Consider the following 23015-nt stretch of genomic DNA (forward strand, 5'->3'; position numbering starts at 1 on the left):
TCCTAGTCAGCCAATCATATAAGCATCATCTGCAGCACAACAGTATAAACTATGCAAACACCTTTCAGTCTGTTTTTTCCCAGAAACTCTGCACCACTGGTGTACACACTCTGGTGAAATTTAGCCGACAAAATGTTAGGGGCTGCTGTCAGTTTGATACATCAGTATGTGCTAGTGGCTGAGGGCGGTGAGGATGATGATGCTGAAAACTGCCCCAGACTTCGGAGGAAGATAAGAGTGTTCAGACCCAGGGTAACCTACTAGGGGCTACATGATCTGGAGATACAAGAGCACTACAGGGTGGACAGGGACACACTTCAGCAACTCATCAAGCTGTGCCAGCCTCACCTCAGACCCAGAGCCAACAGAGGGCTACCCATCCCAGTGGATACCAAGGTATGTGTAGCCTTAAGAATACTAGCTACAGGTACTTTCCAAAGACCTACTGGGGACATCATGGGGGTCTCAAAGGCATCTGCATCCTGGGTACTCCACCAGTTCCTGGATGCTATGCTACCACATGCCAGTGAGAACATTTACTTCCTCAGCACCCGTGAGGAGAGTACCAGCAATATGCGCCTTTTCCACCCTGTAGCAGACTACCTGGAGGTACTGGGTGTCGTAGACTGCACACAGATTCACATCAAAGCACTACCCAGTGAACAGAGTAGGGTCTACCTAAACTGCAAGGGCTTTCACTCCAACTGCCAGGTGGTGTGCAATGCCCAGTGCATTATCATTAATATGTTATGGCTAGGCTTGTATAGGCCCTAGGGCCGATAGCCTAGTACCAATCTATGAAACTATATACATGTCAAGCAGAGCACCTCCTTGGCCCTCTTCAAAAGGAACCTTGATGATTGGATGGGAGATAGGAAATTTACCCCAGGGATCATGTCAGTCACCCTGCTAGACAGGGGTCCAGAGAAGTAAATATTGTGGGAAAAAATATCCAGGGAATTGTTATGGCTAGGCTTGTATAGGCCCTAGGGCCGATAGCCTAGTACCAACCTATGAATATATGAACCTATATGCATGCTGGCAGCCCTGGAAGCTATCACTACTCCCACATCTAGCATTCCTCACAGCCGTACCAAGGATTTGCCGGGGGGGGGGGCATCCTGTATGGCCATCTGGTGGGAGATGCTTGTTATGCATTGGAGCCGTGGATGATGACACCCATCAGAAATGCATCCCCCCACTCAAGAATGCCATAATGAGGCACATGTACAAACCAGGATGATTATAGAGCATGTGTTTGGGATGCTTAAGTCATAGTTCTGCTGCCTTGACATATCTGGTGGAGCCCTGCAGTACTCTCAAGCCACATGTGCACATATGTTCATAGTATGTGCCATGCTACACAATATGATCCTGCGGAAACAGCTGAAGCAGGAACAGCACAGGGAAGGGCCGCACAGCCCTCCACCATTGCCAAGGTCCCCACAGGCACAGAGAAACTTGGAGGAGGAACCCTCTGAGCCAGCTCTTGTAGGCAGATTGAGGCATGCCCAGTATGCCTTGGCCTTGGCAAGTATGCAACACATAGAACATACACTGACACTGTAGGGACCCAGGGACTGACACCCCTCTCCAACTCGCACACACAGTAAAATGGATGCCACACACATCACACTACCTGTACCTTTCCATGTATAGGCAGTGTACTGCATGCATCCGGCAGCCCTCAAGCACCGTCCTCACAGCAGCTGCAGGTACAAGGTAAGTCAGCCTTCTTAACAATAAATGAATGGAGTAGTATGTTCTGGAAGCATATCTATGGTATCGCTGCATGCATGCAAGGGAATGGGCTGGTCTACAGGGATAGCAGCAGACAACTGACAGCTATGTGGGACACAAGGAAATGTTTGCCCAATACTGGCTTCCCCACATTATGCAGTAGTACTCAAGGTGACAACTCTCACTGCAGTATATGTGGAGGGCCAACTAAATGGGGGGTCATAGGTCACAGGCATGGATGTCAGTGTGGGGGGTCCCACACTCACCTGTCAGCCTCACCCAGCAAGTCAGCCATAGAAAACCATAAAGAAATGTCTGGCAAAGTTCCACAAATGGTGACAATGATGAAATACCCCCCTATAGACTAACACAGTGATAGCACAGCAGGTCATCCAGTTGCAGTAAGGCTCTGAAGGGTAAGAAGTCTGAAACTCAAATGTATGCCATTGCAATCTGAGCTGTGGTCTTAAGTGATATGCCACTAGTTTCCAAGACAGGGCACAATACTATGCTAAATGAACCAAAATGTAAAACAAATATCAGCACAGTCTGTGTAAATGTGTACAGTTGCCAGGTGTGCCCCCCTCACTGATATTCCAATAGAAATGCAGTAACATGTATGTTTGTAGGGAAATAGCAGCTGAGCACACATTGCCAGGGCAGTCCCTATCAACATGGTAACTTGTTGCATGTCCACAATATGCAGCGGTCAATGAGCTATGTATATGTGTTGTTAATACTGTCAGGATGTGGCCAGCACTTGTGCACACATGTTCATAGTATGTGCCATGCTACACAATATGATCCTGCGGAAACAGCTGCAGCAGGAACAGCACAGGGAAGGGCCACACAGCCCCCCACTATTGCCAAGGTCCCCACAGGCACAGAGAAACTTGGAGGAGGAACCCTCTGAGGCAGCTCTTGCAGGCAGACAGAAGCATGCCCAGTATGCACTGACCTTGGCAAAGATGCAACACATAGCACACACACTGACACTGTAGGGACCCAGGGACTGACACCCCTCCCCAACTTGCACACACAGTAAAATGAATGCCACACACATCACACTACCTGTACCTTTCCATGTATAGGTGGTGTACTGCATGCATCCAGCAGCCCTCAAGCACCGTCCTAACAGCTGCTGCAGGTACAAGGTAAGTCAGTCTTCTTAAAATAAATGAATGGAGTAGTATGTTCTGGAAGCATATCTATGGTATCACTGCATGCATGCAAGGGAATGGGGTGGTCTACTGGGACAGCAGCAGACAACTGACAGCTATGTGGGACACAAGGAAATGTTTGCCCAATACTGGCTTCCCTACAGAATGCAGTAGTATGCAAGGTGACAAATCCCACTGCAGTATATGTAGGGGCCAACTAAATGGGGGGGTTATAGGTCACAGGCATGGATGTCAGTGTGCGGGTCCCATACTCACCTGTCAGCCTCACCCAGCAAGTCAGCCATAGAAAACCATAAAGAAATGTCTGACAAAGGCCCACAAATGGCAACAGTGACGAAATACCCCCAATAGACTAACACAGTGATAGCACAGCAGGATATCCAGTTGCAGTAAGGCTCTGAAGGGTAAGAAGTCTGAAACTCAAATGTATGCCAATACAATCTGACCTGTGGTCTTAAGTGATATGCCACTAGTCTCCAAGACAAAGCACAATACTATGCTAAATGGAACCAAAATGTAAAGCAAATATCAGCACAGTCTGTGCAAATGTGTGCAGTTGCCAGGTGTGCCCCCCCACACTGATATTCCAATAGAAATGCAGTAACATGTATGTTTGTAGGGAAATAGCAGCTGAGCACACATTGCCAGTGCAGTCCCTATCAACATGATAACTTGTTGTATGTACACAATATGCAGGTGTCAATGAGCTATGTATATGTGTTGTTAATACTGTCAGGATGTGGCCAGCACTTACTCCCGGCTGTTGTGGTCATAGTGGCCTAGGTACAGTACTGTCTTTGATAGGGCTATGTTCCAAGAACTGTAGTGCCAACTATTCTGCATGTCAGCTACACCTATGGTAGGGGTTGTACACACTGTACAGATGTCAATATCTGTTAATGTAGGAAAGCTGTACAGGTAATGGACAGGGGGGCACAAATATGGACAGTACACAACTTGGAGTAACCTACACAGTGCCTACCATACCTCTCAACTGTACAGACCTCTTGCAGAATGTCCAGAGGTTTGCATCATATTTGCGGTCTGTATATCATGAAATAGTGATTGTTTGGCAATTCATTGGCAAATCATGCAAGACTAAGGTCAGAAAACAATGACAGATTGTAGTGGCAGACTTCATATCCTATAGAAACACTCATGCTAATACAAAACTTGTCATTGAATCAGCTTTCTAGGTCTGCAAGTCCAATACTTAGAAATGGTCCCTATATTTAGGCCTCTGTCCCCCAATTAATTATAGCTTCGTCTAGATGTCTGGCACTCAGAAGTTGAGAGGTATGGTGCCTAGCTGGACAGCAGGTACCTGAAGGTCAGTTTACTGCCAGTGTATAAAAGACTGCCACCTTTCTGTGTCAGCACTGACATATCAGTAGCCAACGGCCATACCCCTGGAATAACACAGGTTGTCACAGAAGGAGCACAGTATGCCTTGTATATCTGTTCTGCTTGTCCTAACATTGCATTTACCTGCCAACTATTTGCTAAACAAGAAAGGGCCATGTCAAAACAGCAATGGCAGACAGTGGGGAAGCAGACGTCATACCCATATGAACAAACAAGCAGTTACCAAACCAGCCTCCCAACTCTCTATGATTGGCAAAACATTATTAACACCCTGTCCCCATATGTGGGTCTTTGTCTGACTGTCATATTTGGGCCTGTCCAGATGTCAGTCTGTGATGCTATGACAGCTAGGCCCATATGTTGTCTCATAATAACATATAGCAACACAAACTGTCTAAGGACCACAGCAAATGGAGTGGTGCAATGATGGACAACCTGCTAAATAGGTAGACTCAGAGGTGTGAAATCCACAACCTTGTGTGTGATGTAACACATCAGAATTAGAAATACATAACAGCAGCCACTGTGGCCAAAGCTTGTGACTGGACTATAGAAGGACAAAGTGACACACATAAGGGAAAGGGGAACTACTGGCCAGACAAATGGAGAATGTGCACACCAGAACAGATTGCATAGTAACATAGGCACCACGCAGTGTAAGGAGTCAGTAAACACCTGCAAATACACAGCACACATCCATGTAAGTGGAGGTCCACAACAAAACAAAACCCAAACAATGGACACCTCAGAGGCAAAAATCACATGAGAACTCCATAAACCTACACATCACAGATCATGTAGACTCCACACACCAGGGTCTTGCAAACACAAAGACCTTACCCCAAACCCCAAACACCTACCCTACATAGATAGGCTAACAACACTGTCCCACTACCCTGTTCCATACAGACTCTGCTGGGGTGACCCCTGTCTGGCATACAAAGCAATCCAGACCCTGTCTTGATGGGACTGTTGTACATCTGGAACTCAAGACCCAGTCCATGAACCTGTAGGTGCAGCATCAACCTGGGATGTGGTATCAGTATGGCTTGTTGGTGTGACAGATACGTGTACCACACTCTCCCCCATCTGTGGAATACACTCCCTGTCAACAGCAAGCCAAGTGCCTCAATTCTCCTAGTGATGTGCCCCCTGTATAAGTGCACAGGAAACACAAAATAGAGTCCTGTGATCCCACCTGTGTCCCTGCTGGACAGGGGCTTTGTGTGCTGACATGATGTAACATGGGATACACTCTTATCTCAGTCGGTTATAAGGGCTTCATGGCCAATACACTACTAATGTCATAGCAACCTATCAACCTACACACAACTGTCTCTCAGTGGTTCACCACATTACTCTGTACTGCTCTGCCACTGAAATACCTGGAAGTCACAGTGTTATGTGTAATATACTACACATATAATGAACATTTCTTCACAGTAGAATGCACTCTGTAGCCAGACCCATACCTCCCAACCTCTGACAGCAAAACATCTGGACAAGGTCATAAATAAATTGGGACAAAGTCACAATGATAGGCACATGTTGTAAATATTGCCCTTACATACTGAGAAAGATGGTAGAATAAGGGGTTTTGCATTACTAGAAATTGTCTGAAGGTTATGAAGTCTGAAACACTAATGTCAGTCATTATTTTGTAATGTCAGTCTTCAATTATATATAACTAACTTGCCATAAAAACACACGTTTATGTAGACTGGATGAAAATTCTAGACAAACACCTGGACAATCTGCCAAAAACTGTTCAGTTGAGAGGTATGACTAGGATATGACATTGCAGGTAAGAAGAATACCACACAAGCAGGAGATCCCCAGCCAGCATATCACCAAGTTGCTGGACTGTTTACACAGCTTCATCAGTCAACCGGCTGTAGCCAAACCTCTCAACTGGCCTTTTTGAGCAAGAATGTATATAGTTAGGCTTATAGTATTGGTCTGTGCATCATACATCTTGTATTCCTCTGATAAAGCACTGTGACGATCTGAGGATGTCTGTCACTAGATAGTGACACAATACATTGCAGTGTCAAACTTCAGATATGTCAGAAAATGTCTGCTAAAACAAACCCAGTACCTCTAGGAAAGTCCTGTTTAATTTTGAGAGGTATGGCTGTAGCACACAAAACCCTGAACCAGAGTACAACCATCTCTGGAATGGAGTCCCATTCTCACTATAGAAGGTCATACTGGGCATGCTCCTACATTTAGAGAATCACAGACAATGTTGGAACCCACATCGGACTATATAACTGTATTGTACATATATGTCTTTGCAAACAGAGAGTTATGTACACCTTAACATAGGATTACCCTCAGGTAGCTGTAGGTGGCCCATATGTGATATATCTGCATCTGTTACATGTGATATACAGACAAATATATGGGCAACAGATGACAATATATCAAGCCTACACACACATAGATGTGGGGAAGAGTGGGACAGACAGTGATAGCCAGGGAGACACAGGGGAACACACAGAGAGTGAGTCATACACATGGATACACTAAATGGCATAGAGTGATGTCATGCTGTGGACAGTGGCATACCGGTCATAAACAGTCGCACGTGACAGCATGAAGGTGAGCTACATTGTGTAATAGTACTGAGGTGGGGGTTATAATATCACATCACCTGCCTGTGTGTGTGTGTGTGTGTGTGTGTGTGTGTGTGTGTGTGTGTGTGTGTGTGTGTGTATGTGTGTGTCTGTAGGTAAGTATTAGGAGGCTGTTCTCACTCAGTACATTTCCCATTGCCCTACTTCACAAGATCTGCTGCTGTCATTCACATTAGAAGTATCATTATACACCTGCCAGCCCTATAAGCTCTGTAGTGTGTGCCATAACTGTGTAACCCTATAGTATAAATAACTAGAAAGATGGGGGTTATAATCTCAGTCCTGGCAAATGTAAGTGAGAGTCTGTGTGTGTGTGTGTGTGTGTGTGTGTGTGTGTGTGTGTGTGTGTGTGTGTGTGTGTGTGTGTGTGTTAGTTTGTTTGTAGGTGAAACAGTTTTAGGCCATTCTCACATAGTACACTTCCCAGTGCTCCATTTTAACAGTCCTGTTAGTATCATTCCCTTTAGAAGTACCTTTGCACAGCCCCACCCATATAAATTCAATGGTGTGTGCAATAATTATCTAACAGTATAGTACAAATAACTAGATAGGCAGGGGTACCATTCCCAGTTCTGGAACATTTATGTGTGTGTGTGTGTGTGTGTGTGTGTGTGTGTGTGTGTGTGTGTGTGTGTGTGTGTGTGTGTGTGTGTGTGCATGTACAATTGTGTGTAATTGTGTACGTTTATAGGATGAAGTATTTTGAGGACTTTCCCACCCACACTTCCCAGTGCCCTATTTAGCAGTCCTGCTGATGTCATTCCTCTTAGAAGTACCTTTGCACAACCCTAGCCCTTTAAGCTCTGTGGCGCATGCAATAACTATGTAACAGTATAGTGCAAATAATTAGATAGGCAGGGGTTCTATTCCCAGTTCTGGCAAGTGTGTGTGTGTGTGTGTGTGTGTGTGTGTGTGTGTGTGTGTGTGTGTGTGTGTGTGTGTGTATGTGTATGTAAGTGTGTATGTTTGCAGGCTGAAGTGTTTTGAGGACTTCCCACCCACAACACTTCCCGGTTCCCTACTTTAGCAGTCCTGCTGATGTCATGTCATTCACCTTAGAATTACCTTTGGGCACTTGTCAGCCATATAAGCTCTGTAGCATGTGCAATAACTGTGTAACACTGTAGTACAAATAACTAGATAGGCAAGGGTTCTATTCCCAGATCAGGCAAATATAGGTTCATAGGCTCATATGTAGGTACTAGGATAGTGGCTCTAGGGCCTATATAAGCCTTGCAAAAAAGGTACCCTGGTTTTCACCGCCCAAGAAAATTATTCTCCTGTGCCCCTGTTGAGCAGATCCACAGAGGTGGTCCCTGGGGTGAATTTCCTATTTCACATCCAATCATCAATATTTATCTTGAAGAGTGCTAATGAGGAGCTTTGTTTGATATAGATAGGTAGTTTGTTCCAAAGTGTGGGAAGTCTCTGGGACAGGAATCTATCCCTCCAGCATGTTCTGCTTATTGTGGTGACAAGGTTTAGGTCCCTAGAGTGTGCAGCTTGGAGGGATTGGGATTTATTTAAGTGGGGCATGTCCAACAGCTCAGGGTTTGACATAGCTTTGTATGTTAGGCAGAGATTGCCTCTGAGTAGGTGATATATGACAGAGTAAAGCTGGAGTTTTTTGAGACAGTCTGTGTAGGGCATCTGTTTGAGGCCATTAATCCTCTTTGTGAGGTATTTCTGTGGTCTTTCCAGTTGATGTAGATGTCTTGTGAGGTATATACCAAAAGGGACATTTTACTCTATAATGGGTCTAATGAGTGATGAGTAGAGGGGAACAATGACCTCTTTTTTCCTGGATGAGACACCTTTTGTGATGAGGTGTGCCATGTAGAAAGATTTCCTGAATACTGTCGCAATGTGATTATCAAAGGAGAGACTACTGTCCACCTGTGTCCCAAGGTCACTTATCAGACTTTCGGTGTTAAGTAGACTACCACCTATGTGGTAGCTCATAGGTACAGAGGTTTTACCAAAGGGGATGACAATGCACTTTTTGGCATTGAGCTTGAGGCCATGGCTTTGACACCAGGCATCTTGTCTCAGTTAAGCCCTTTGTAGGATGTCCACATTGTTAGGAGTTTCGATTATGGCTCCTAATTTTCAGTCATCTGCAAACTTTGTTAGTTAAAGACCTTCTGTGTTAGCCTGTACTTCAGAAAAGTTGATACCAAACAGGAGAGGACCCAAGAGTGAACCCTGTGGTACTTCACATGTCACTGTTCTGAAGTTGGATTTGGAGTCTGCTACTTTCACAGTGTGGGTTCTGTCAGTGAGCCAGTTGGCAACCCATCTTGTGACATAGGGATTTATGCCTAGATTAGTGTGTTTATCTATAATTCCAGAGTGGGGGATGGTGTCACAAGCCTTGGCGAGATCTGGATAGGGTGTGTGAACCACCTTACTCTCATCTACGGCTTTGTTGACTGCTTTAAAGAAGTCTATCAGGTTTAGCAGACATGATCTGCCTTTTACAAACCTGAACTGAGTGGCATTCAGAGTTTGGAGATTACCAGTGTCTTTGTTTATAAGTTCCATGATGCTACATTCCATGGCCTTGCAGACAAGGCTCATTATGCTAATGGAGTGGTAGTTCCCAAGGTCTGTGGTGGCTCCCCCTTTGTGGAGTGGGATAACCATCACTGTGCACCATTCAGTGGGCACAAAGCCTGAGGTGAGGCTATGATTGAACATGGTGCTTAGGTGGGGTGCCAGTTCATTCTGTAGTTCATGTAGAATGCAGCCTGGGATGTTGTCAGGTCCCATGGATGCTGTGTTCTTGGCTTTGGAGAGTGTGTTTTTTACCTGTGCAGCCGTGATTACAGGAACATTGCATTCTTCCACTATAGAGATGGTCCCTTTAGGGGGTAGGAGGGGGGCAAAGTTAGCAGTGAACCTATCTGCCAGGATGTTGGCAATATCAGTTGATTTTGTATATTTAGTGCCATTATGTTGTAACTCAGAGCAGATCTGAGTGTTGTCATTGAGATTCTTGACATAGCTATAGAATGCTTTGTGGTTTTCTTTGGAATAAGTGGCGATTTTGTTTTCGTAACAAGCTTTGGAGGATTTTGTGAGGGGATCTCAGCTTCTTACTGAGGCTGACTGGTGTGTTCCTCCAATCATGGGATATTACTCTTTTTTGCAACAGTTTCTTCCTTCTGTTGTAGAGTTTGTTTATGGCAGGGGACCACCAGATTGGCTTCCATTTTTTGGAGGATAGCATCTCGGTTCTGTTAGGGATATCATGATCCATGCACTCGTGTAAGTGCTTATAAAGTGCATTTTTGCAGGATTCAGCAGTCATACCTCTAGTGTCCATCTGCATGGGTGTCTTGAAGTTAGCCACTTCTGTCTTAAGAAACGTGAAATTGCCTTTGGAGAAATTTTTTTATTGGTTTCCCTAATGGGGTTGGGGGCAGGATGTGGATGTCGAGGATGATTATCTTGTAGTCGGATCTGACCAACGAGGAATTGACCTCTGGTGTGGATCACCGGTCGCCCATGTTGGCAATGACCAGGTCTAGGATATTGCTGTCCCTAGTGGGGGTGTGGTTAAGTTGATCCAAGGCATTGGAATTTATGAATTCCAGAAAACTTTACACAAACGAGTTGGTACACGAGTACTTTTCCCAGTTAATGGTGGAGTAGTTGAAATCACCCATTATTAGGGTGTTTGGTTGTACCCTAATATTTTCCAGTGTATCAAGAAATGAGGAATGGGAATCCTGGGGCATGGTGGGGGGAACTGTAGCAAGTTACAGTTTGGGCGGTCTTGCCCAGAGTTAGTTGCACTTGGATAATATCGGATGCATTTTTTGAGCAACTAGCCTGGAGGTGTGGATATTCTTAATGAATATGGACACGCCGCCACCTTTAGTGTTTCGGTCCAGATTAGGTGGCCGAAAGGTGTGGTATGAATTATAGCCTGATAATGCAGGGGTGCTCCTTGGACCCTTGAACTAGGTCTCTGTCACAGCACAGATGTCAATGTTCTCCATTTTAAGGAGTGCCTTGAGTGAATGCATTTTGAGGTTTAGACTTCTAGCATTACTCTCAGATTTTGCTTGCTTGCACCTGTTACAGTGGTGAATTTGTCATTTGAACCTTGCCTAAAAAAGGCACTATAGGGGTGGCAAGAGCCTTAGCCAGTATCTGGAATCCCAAGGGTGACAGGTGCAGGCCATCTCTGGCAAAGCATCGTGAACTGTTGATCATGTCATCCCAGGCAGACAGATACTGGATCCCCTTAGAATGACACCAGAAGCTTAGCCAATTGTTGAAGTCAATCATTTTGTCCTTGTACTGTGGTATCATTCTGAGTGATGGCAGGATCCTACTCAGGGCTAGTGTCATACCTGCCTGGGTTAGAAGATCAGAGAGCTCCTCCATGTCTCTTTTCATGTGGTCCAGGGAGGTACATCTTGGGTCATTCACACCAACATGGACAATTACAGAGTCATATTTGTACTTGTTGTGGAGTGACCTGAGTGAGTGCATTATGTGGCGGATTCTGGCACCTGACAGGCAGCTGACAGTAACTTTCTCCTTGTTTAGCCTGGTGAGTGGAACATCAGTGTGCCTGACTATAAAGTCACCTATGACTACAGTGTTGGGTACGTTGTTATGCCTTATAGGCTTTGGTTGAGTGGCACATTGAGTTTGTGGGCTATGTGTCATTTGGGTTGTATTGGGGGGGGTTAGGTTGGTTGCATTTCTGCATTGGAGGTCTCTGTTGCTTGAGCAGAATGTAGGTGTTTGTTTTGTGTTGCTATGTGTGTGTTTTGGTGGTGTAGGTTTTGAGGGACTATGTGATGAGTGTGGTGTGGTACAAATGTTTACCTTCTCCTCTTGACTGTCTAGTCCAGTCTTGGGTGAAGATAGCTTTGCTTCCAGTTTGGCTATATAAGTGCATCTCTCACAGGTTGTAGTGTTGGGTTGTAGGAGGAGAGGTTTGTCTGTGTACATGAGGCAATTGCTGCATTGCCCCAAGATGCCCAGATTCATCAGGTAGACAGGAGAAAACACCGGAAACTGACCCTTAGACATGCCTGGATAGGTGCTTATTTATTAAGTACTAAAAACTGTTTTCCTCTAGACAAGTGAGGAAAGTTGAGTGCTGTAGTAATTTGTTAGTTATTTAGTGCTTACAATGAGTTCTGAACAAGTGCTGAGTTCAAAGAAACAGATTTGAGTGTTAAAACTAAAAAACTGGCTAGTTGCAAGGGAAAATTTGAACAGCAGACTTTATGGCGCCGGGAATAGTTAAACCCTAGCTAAGAGACGATCTATACAGTGTATTTTTTTAAAATATAAGAGTAGCAAATGAGCAAACTGATTTAAACAAATTAACCAATTAACCAATAAAAAGCTAAAAACCGAGCCCCGAACAAAGCTAGATTCATCAGGTTTGAATTTAGTCTATGCTACAGCAAACAAGGCATACCAATGTCAGAAAGAAACAGTTCAAATAAGCAGGCACAATAAGATTTTTAACCAAAAACTCCCAGCTCAGAAGGGCAGAATCTACCCTATCCTCCTACAGGAGTGCAGACCACACCTTCTTAATGTAAAATAACTGCCTGAAGCCCAAGTGCCTAAACCAGAACTAATACACTTTTAAATTAACAGACACTAAGCCTTCATTCAGCAACTCTCAACATAGAAGGATGTAAGCTACCTGTTCTACCACAGCAGTCCAGACCACAAACCTTTTTAATGTAAAACAACTGGTCTGAAGCCCCAGTGCTTCAACCAAAGGCTTAGAGTAACAGTTACAATTTAACCAGGCTACTAACAAGCAGTAATAAATGCAGCAGAATAAATGCAATAAAGTAGGAAGAAACACAAATACAGTAAAAGCAGATGAATAAAGTGCATTTTTATATAACAACATTAAACAAGCAAACTGATTTAAACAAATTACCCAATTAACCAGTAAAAAAGCTCAAAACAGCCCTGTTCCAGCAGTCTTCAATCAGACAAGTTCTAACTGCACACTCCTGCCACTAGGGTGCAGGGAACCTTCTCCAAAAAGGATGGCCTGGATTAATGCTCAAGCTATACAAACAAAGCTAGTTTCAGCATGCATGAAGCTAGTCTATGCTACAGCAAACAAGGCACATCAATTTCAGGAAGAAACACTTCAAATAAGCAGGCACAATAATCCTTTAACCAGAAATTCATAGCCCAGAAGGGCAGAATTTAGCCTCTCCTCCCACAATAGTGCAGACCACAAACCTTCTTAATGTAAAATAACTGGTCTAAATGCCATATGCATAAACCAAAACTAATATACTTTTAGAATAACTGACACTGAGCCTTCAATCAGCAATTCCCAACTTAGAAGGATGTAAGCTACCTGTTCTACCACAACAGTGCAGACCGTAAACCTTCTTAATGTAAAATAACTGGCCTGAAGCCCAAGTGCTTAAACCAGAACTAATACACTTTTAGAATAACAACACTGAGCTTTCAATCAGCAATTCCCAGCTTAGAATGATGTAAGCTACCTGTCCTGCCACAACAATGCAGACCGCAAACCTTCTTAATGTAAAACAACTGGTATGAAGCCTAAGTGCTTAAACAAAAAGGCTTAGAATAACAGTTACAATTTAATCAGGCTACTACCAAGCAATAATACATGCAGCAGAATAAATACAATTGAGTATGTTTAAAAAGAGGCAAAAGCAAACTAAAATGCATTTTTTTAATTTTTTTATATGAGTCTGCATGTTTGTAGCATGAAGTATTTTGAAGACTTTCCCACCCAGTACACATCCCAGTGCCCTGCTTTAACAGTTGTGTTGATGTCATTCACCTTAGAAGTACTTTTGGGCACTTGTCAGCCCTATAAGCTCTGTAGCATGTGCGATAACTGCGGAACACTATAGTACAAATAACTAGCTAAGCAGGGGTTCATTTCCCAGTTCTGGCAAATGTGTGCAAGTGTGTATGTTTATAGGATGAAGTATTTTGAGGACTTTCACACCCAGTGCCCTACTTTTGCAGTCCTGTTGATGTCATTCACCTTAGAAGTACCTTTGGGCAATTGTCAGCCTTATCAGCTCTGTAGTGCATGCGATAACTGTGTAGCACTGTAGTATAAATAACTAGATAGGTAGGGGGTCTAATCCCAGTCCTGGCAAATGTAAGTGTGTGTGTGTGTGTGTGTGTGTGTGTGTGTGTGTGTGTGTGTGTGTGTGTGTGTGTGTGTGTGTGTGTGTGTGTGCGTGTTTCTTTTGTAGGTGCAACAGTTTTAGGTGATTCCCAAACACTACACTTCCTAGTGCCCTACGTTAGCATTCCTGCTTATGTCATTGCCCTTATATGTACCTTTGGGCAGCACTCAGCCATATAAGCTCCATGGTGCATGTAATAACTAAGTAACAGTATAATACAAATAATGAGATAGGTAGGGGTTCCACACTCAGTTATGGCGAATGCGTGTGAGAAGTTGTTAGTAATCATATATGCTTGTACAGCAATGTATTTTGATGCCCTTCCCACCCATTACATTTCCCATTGTCATACTTTACAAGGCCTCTTGATATAATCACCTTAGAAATACCTTGCGACACTGTTAAATCCTATAAGCTCCGTGGTGCATGTGATAACTGTGTAACACTGTCGTACACATAACTAGATAGGTAGGGATTCTAAACTCAATACTGGCAACTGTGACACTGTCTGTGTGTGTGTGTGTGTGAATCATATCCTCTGGGTGTGTGGGTTATACCATTTTGAGGCATGCAGCACCTAGTACATGTCTCATTGCCTTACTTTACAAGGCCTGCTGATGTCATTCCCCTTAGATGTACCTGTATACCTCTAAGCTCTGTGGCATGTATACAAACTATGTAATACTATAGTGGAAATAATTAGATAGGTAAGGTTTCTAATCCCAATACTGACAACTATAGTAGTGTGTGTGAAGCATATCCCCTGTGGCTGTTAGGTGTGTAGGTTATACCATGTCAAGGCCTGTTGACTCCCTACCCATGACAATACTTTAAACAGCCTGTTAATGGCATCTGCCTCACATGCACCGTGTAATACTATACAGCCCATACCAGTCACCTGTACAGACATACATGGGATATCCACATGTTTGCATCCTATATGTGGTCTGTGTCTTCTAACAATGAGCATTCCTGTAATATCATTGCCAAATATGTCACAGTTTCTGATACAAAGTCTGTCACTCTATCACTTGTGCAGGTTTGTAGGAGCAGTAGGCAAGACCAATCACTATGTCTGTTGGGTTATCCCAACAGCCATGAAGGCATTCACAAGATTACCTGTTGTAAGAGATTGTGTGTTATGTCCCAGGCATATAATCTATGTGAAGCATGTCATGTGTATGCAGCACCATAGTACATTCAAGTGTATACATAGGGTTACCAATATGTCTATTGGCAACTGTGTATGTGTTTTTGTATGCACAGCCCCTGTAGTTGTCTTTAGTGTGTGTATGTGATTGAGATACCATTTTGTGTGCCTCTTCCACCATGTGAACTCCCCACTGCCAGCCTAGTGTCAGCCCATACAGATCTCATCCAGTGTACAAGCACAGTTTCTAACACCAAGCCACTGTGGTGCATGCAATGGTTGTATCACGGTGTATTGTACATTAATAGATGGGTAGGTCATCTACTCTGAGAAGTGTCACCTCCATGTGCATATGTGTTTCAATGCCTGTCCCATGCAGCAGTGTGTGTGTGTGTGTGTGTGTGTGTGTGTGTGTGTGTGTGTGTGTGTGTGTGTGTGTGTGGGTGGGTGTGTGTGGGTGTGTGTGTGTGTGTCTGTGCATGTGTCAGATGGCTCTAATATGTTAAGGGGCTCTGAACCCACCATTGGCAATCCTAACAGTCCCTGCAATTGTCACCCACTTCAATATTAGTGGCAGACTCTGCCCCACTGCTGTACCGCGTGCTATTTGTGTTATGTATCTAGCGCTATTGTTTGTAAGATTGTGCAGGTAGGGGCTGTGTTCAGTCCTTTGTCAGCTGCCCCATATACAGAACTATGACTCTGTGGGCACTACCAGCATGAGAGGCCAGACATGTATATGAGATAGCAGACACACATGCTGGTGAATGCCAGGTTAGACTAAAACAGGCTGACCTGTGCCGGGAATACATACCCCAAACCTGTCATACACAGTACCAGGCATACCCTCATCTACTGCATGATGGTTGAGTTGATGGGACAGAAATGGCAAGGGCAACAGGTGCTGATAGCTGAATTTGTTGCAGTAAAAGCAATGCCAAGCTTGTGCGCGACCTAGTGCCAGTACTCCAGTAACCTCCCCTGTATGTGTGAGCCTGCCATCCTACAGGACACCAAGGTGACATGTATGAAGGCTAGGTGGCTGGATCAAGGTTATATATGCCATGTCACACTGTCTGCCACAATTTCCCCTCACACACTTTTGCATGTAAACCTACATGGTAAACATGTACATATACCGCTGTACCTTGGTTATGAAAAGGTCACTGTGTTTACACTCCACCTTAGTCATCATTGCTACTGTCAACAGGCGCACAATCTGCACACACATAGACACCTGGAACACACCCAGAATACATTACGTGACACTACAGTTAGTTAGCAGTACTGACGTCAATAGTGCATCATGGCTAACAAGGTACATACACCTCAATGTGTACCCATAACTATTGTCAGCAGACAGCACCTTACACAGCATGATATTGCTACACTGTACTATAGTCACCCTGTGCATCAGACCCATATGAGCATGTCTGTGCATCGATGGTATGGATAACAGGATTGTGGCACAAGTATCATCACATGCACAGGGTGTGGTGCTGGGTTTCCAGAGGCCTAGGCTGGCACATGTGGCTGACATCATGTATGTGTATGTGTCTGGAGGGGTGGTGTTCAACTGGGCTGTGCAGAAGAGCTGTGCATGTCTGATGGTTAATAGCCTGGATAGTGATGGGTGAGTGTTTGTCTGCACACCATCAAGCCATGTGGATGCCCGACACAGGACTATGTTGGACAGCTGTGGACCGTACATGGCAGTATATGTGGTTCACCATCTCCTGTCAGGGATGTGAGAACTGGTTCTGCCAGGAGTCATACTGGCACAACCAGTCCCAAGAACAGATGCAGTGCTACTCCCCAATGGTGACTGCTGTCTGCTGGATCTGCATCCCTGACAGCTGACAGGACTGGCCAGGACCACATGCCTATGGCCTGCTCCAGTGTGGTGTGGAAATTACCCTCCCTTCGGTAGTGCTGTTGGTATTCCCAGTATGGGACTGTGAATGTGCATGGCCATGTGGGCTCTCAGCTGATCATATTGCTGACCTACATCCGTCTGGCCACTGCCCTACCCTCACCACATGCTCAAGCACAGACATTACATGGTGGAGCAGCGACAATGTCTCATCCCTATGTCTATCCACGACATCGGAAAGGTGACATATGGCATCACTAATGCCATGGAGGTCATCATACATGGCAGGGAGCACTCCATTCATGACCTTGAGTATCTGTCTGGTGTTGTGGTCAGTACACACCTATGCCTCCATGATGGACCATAACATGCATCTGGTGACACCTGCTGTGGCATTTGTACAGGGGCTTGATGGGCATCAGTCCTCCATCGAGCACCCCTGTCCATCTGCCTGTGTCTGACCTCATCTGGTCTCTGGCTATGGCTGGTGTCCACACTCACACTCACCATAGTCAACACACAAGCTTGTTCTATGCCACCACACCACCTGTCCATTATCTATGGCTGCTGGGGACTGGGTATGTGTTGGCATACTGACTGTGTGCAGGGACATGGTGGGTGAAAGTGAGATACCAAACAATGGCACAGATTCAGGCACCAACAACCCCACCTGTGCCTCACTATGACCACCATCATTGTGGGAGTCTGTTAAGACACTGACATCAGGTTGTGAGGGGGAGAGACACCGATACTGACATCAGGTTGTGAGGGGAAGAGACACCAACCCCCATGTTCACCTGCGAGGGGAAGACAATATATGTAAATTAATACCTTGACGTATTATGTTTGCTGATATATGCACACACACACACACACACACACACACACACACACACACACACACACACACACACACACACACATACACACACACATGTACACACACTCATGGTACAGTCTGGCACAGCTTTGACACCTAAAGGCCCTTCAGGGCAGATCTTATGGTAGTCCTGCTTGCCACAATCCATCTCTTTTACAGTTAGTGTAAGGCCCACAACAAGGGGTGATATATACTACTGTGTGATGGACCTATTAGCAGAATGGTAATTGTGACCAAGACCAAGGCTTTTGGAGTGAGCTATACAGTGTCACCAAGTGCATATGCATGTACTGTAAAAGCTGACTTCCTGCTATACAGACCACACACAATGACAAGATGTAATGATATGTGATGATAACTGATGAAGGGCAAGGGTGTACACTATCACTGCAGTACCTACACAGTTCAGACTCACAGGGATTCAAGTCAGACAACATTGTAGGACAGTCTGCAATACATACAGGAAACAAGCATAGTAATAGGTGCATAGCCTCATAAGATGATACCAGGCTATTAATCCTGATACCCTCATAAGATTGGCCCAGATGTTCACCCATGTCCCTTCAAATGCAGCACCTGTTTCCCCTGTCCAGCTGGGACACACGCAGGATCCCAGGGGTGTCTTATCCATTTCCCATGCAGTTGTCCAGCTTCTTCTTCAAGAGGGTTATACACATACTCTGCTACACATGAGGAGGGAGGGTATTTTACAGGCAACGTATTGTGTGGGACACTACACTATCCTGCCAACAAGTACTATACATGTCACAGATTATAAGGGGATCCAGTATCTGTCTGCCTGGGATGACATGGTCGACAGACCACAATGCTTTGCCAGTGATGGCCTGTACCTGTTGCTCCCGGGATTCTGGATACTGGCTAAGGGTCTTGCCGCGCCTATAGTGTCTTTTTATTGGCAAGGTTCAAATGACAAATTCACCATTGTAACAGGAACAGGCAAGCAAAAACTGAGGGTAATGCTACTCAATGCTAGAAGTCTAAATCTCAAAATGCACTCCTTCAAGACACTCCTTAAAATGGAGAGAATTGATATCTGTGCAGTGACTGAGACCTGGTTCAAGGCTCCAGAGAGCACTCCTGCATTACCAGGCTATAACTCATACCACACTTTTCGGCTATATAACCTGGACCAGAACACCAAAGGCGGAGGTGTGTCCATATTAAATAAGGATATCCACACCTCCAGGCTAGTTGCTCAGCATAATGCATCTGAGGTTATCCAAGTGCAATTAACTCTGGCAAAACTGCAATCCAAACTGTAGCTTGCTATAGATCCCCCACCATGCCCCAGGATTTCCACTCCTCTTTTCTTGATATACTGGAAAATATCAGGGTTCAACCAAACCCCCTAATAATGGGTGATTTTAACTACCCCAGCATTAACTGGGAAAAACTACTTATATACCAACTCCTTCACTCAATGCTTTCTGGAATTCATAAATTCCAATGCACTGGATCAAATTATACACACCCCCACCAGAGGCAACAATATCCTTGACCTGATCATTACCAACATGAATGACTGGTGTTCCACACCTGAAGTCAACTCCTCGTTGGTCAGATCCGACCATAAGCTAATAACCCTAGATATCCACATCACGCCCCCCCCCCATTAAGGAAACCACAGTAAAAAATGTCTCCAAAGCCAACTGCATGCTTCTTAAGACAGAAGTGGCAAAATTCATGACACCCATGCAGCTGGATAATACAGTTACGACTGTTGAATCTTACACAAATGAACTCTATCAGCACTTACATGAGTGCATAGATCATGCTATCCCAAACAGAACCAAGATGCTATCCTCCAAAATAAGGAAGCCAATCTAGGGGCCCCCTGCTACAAACAAACTCTATAACAGAAGGAAGAAACTTTTGCAAAAGAGAGTAAAATCCCATGAGTGGAGGAGCTCCCTGGTAAGCCTCAGTAAGAAGCTGAGATCCCTTATAAGATCCTCCAAAGCTATCTATGAAAACAAAATCACCACTGATTCTAAGGACAACCACAAAGCATTCTATAGCTATGTCAAGAATCTCAATGGCAACACCCAGATCTGCTCTGAGTTACAGCGCAAAGGCATGAAAATTATAGCACCAACTGATATTGCCAACATCCTGGCAGATAGGTTCAGTACTAACTTTACCCCCCCTTCTCTCCTCTTAAAGGGCCCATATCTGTGTAGGAAGAATGAAGAGTCCCTGTAATCACAACTACACAGGAAAAAGCTACACTCTCTAATGCCAAAAACACAGCATCCATTTGACCGGACAGCATCCGAGGCTGCGTTTTACACAAACTTTAGAACAAACTGGCTCCCCACCTAAGCACCATGTTCAATCATAGCCTCATGTCAGGCTTTGTGCCCACTGAATGGTGAACAGCAACAGTTATCTCACTCCACAAAGGGGGAGCCACCACTAATCCTGGGAACTATTGCCCTATTAGCCTGATGAATCTGGTCTGCAAGGCCATGGAACATATCATCATGGAACTCATAAACAAAGACATTTGTAACCTCAAAACTCTAGACCCCACCCAGTTCAAAATTGTGAAAGGAAAATCATGCCTCCTGAACCTGATCAACTTCCTTGAGGCAGTCTCCAAAGCTGTAGATGAGGGTAAGGTGGTTCACACAGCCTATCTTGACCTGGCCAAGGCTTTCAACACCATCCCCCATTCTGGAATTATAGCTAAACTCACTAAACTAGGGATAAATCCCTACGTCACAAGATGGGTTGCCAACTGGCTCACTGACAGAACCCACAATCTAAAAGTTGCAAACTTCAAATCTGACTTCAGACCAGTGACAAGTGGAGTACCACAGGGTATAGTCCTGAAACCTCTCCTATTTGGTGTCTACTTCTCTGAAGTACAGGCTAACACAGAAGGCCTTTGGCTAGCGAAGTTCACAGATGACTGCATACTAGAAGCCATAGTCGAGTCCCCAAATGATGTGGACATCCTACAGAAGGGCCTCACTCAGACAGATGCCTGGTGTCAGAGCCAAGCCATGGTCTCAAGCTCAATGCCAAAATATGCATTGTCATCCCCTTGGTAAAAACTCTGTACCCATAAACTACCACATAGGCATCAGTCTACTTAATGCCAAATGTGTGATAAGAGACCTTGGGACCAAGGTGGACAGTAGTCTCTCCTTTGATAATCACATTGCCACAGTAGTCAGGAAATCCTTCTACATGGCACACCTCATCACAAAAGGGTTCGCATTCTGGGAAAAAGAGGTCATTGTTCCCCTCTACTCAACACTTATTAGATCCATTATAGAGTACAATGCCCCTTTTGGAATGTACCTCACAAGACATCTGCAGCAGCTGGAAAGGCCACAAAAGTACCTCACAAAGAGGATTACTGGCCTCAAACAGATGCCTTACACTGACTGTCTCAAAAAACTCCAGCTTTACTCTGCAGCATATCGTCTACTCTGTGGTGTTCTCTGCCTAACATATAAAGCTATGTCAAACACAGAGCTGCTGGACATGTTACACCTAAAGAAATCCCAATCCCTCCAAGCTACAAGCTCTAGGGATCTAAACCTTGTCACCACAATAAACAGGATATGCTGGAGGGATATATTCCTGTCCCAGAGACTTCCCATACTCTGGAACAAGCTACCCATCTATGTCAAGCAAAGTTCCTCATTAGCACTCTTCAAGAAAAGTCTTGATGAATGGATGGGAAATAGGAAATACACCCCAGGGATCACTTCTGTGGCTCTGCTCGACAGGAGCACAGGAAAATAACTTTCTTGGGTGGCATAAGCCAGGGAACCTTGTTGGCTAGGCATATTTAGGCCATTGGGCCAATAGCCTAGTACCTACCTATGAACCTATTAACCAGGTGATGGTCTTACGTGCATGTTGCATGAGTGTGGTTTGTCTTACAAATATGCAGAAACATCATCAAGGCTGGTTTGGATAGGTGTTGCTGACCTGGATTTCTTGGTCAGAAACCTCCATGGTCTTTGCAACTGCTGCATTTTCTTGGCAAGGTGCATGCCAAAGGAGCCCTTGTACTTGGTAATGCATTTGATAGGGGTGGAGTACAAGGATGTTGTGGCCTCCTGGTTCCTGGATGACATACCCGTATGTTTGAGGTGGGCCATGTAGACATCCTTCCATCCAATGTTGCCCACTCCGTGGGAAACTGTCAGGTTGCTGCCAACCTTGCTGCACAAGTCACCTCATACCTGATTGCATGCTCAGTACATTGTTATTACTGTCATAATTGGTGTGGATGACATCTACGACAACAGGGAAAATGATGCATCTCCTGGCATTCAGTTTGAGGCAATGCTTCTTGCACCAGTCATTAATTTGGGTAAGGGCCTTTAGGATGCTCACATTAGTAGGGGAATATAAGACGATGGCCAGCTTGCAACCATCTGTAAACCTGGTCAGCCACAGACCACTGGTTTTGTCTTGTACCTCAGACACGTATATATCTCAAATAGTAGAGGACCCCTGACTGATCCTTGGGGTACACCACTCTGTAATGGTCTACCACTAGAGGTGGCTTACACTACTTTGACCGAGTGGGTACTATCATTGAGCTAGTTAGCTACCCATTTGGTAACATACAGGTTGAAGCCTAGCTATGTCAGCTTATGTATCATGGCCACCTGTGGATTATTGTGGGAGAGTTGGGCTAGGTGACGGTAAGCAGTGTGCGCCATCTTCCCCTCGTCCTTGTGTTTGTTGACCACTTCAGAAAAGTCAACCAGATTTAACAGGCCTGATCTCCCTTCCACAATACCACACTGTGTGGGTTCAAGCATTTTGAGATTAGCGATGTCCCTGTTTATAAGGTCCTTGATATTGCCTTCCATGCCCTTGCAGATCAGGATAGTTAGGCTGATGTGCATATCAGTGTCTGGGTTAGTGGATTGCTCTGCATTTGTGTATAGGGATGACAGTGGCTGTCCTCTGTGCAGTTGGGATGACAGTGGTCCTCATGCTTTGGT

The sequence above is a fragment of the Protopterus annectens genome, chromosome 4.part0 (assembly GCF_019279795.1).
Source record: "Protopterus annectens isolate FY-2018-M chromosome 4.part0, PAN1.0, whole genome shotgun sequence".
Classification (NCBI taxonomy): domain Eukaryota; kingdom Metazoa; phylum Chordata; order Ceratodontiformes; family Protopteridae; genus Protopterus; species Protopterus annectens.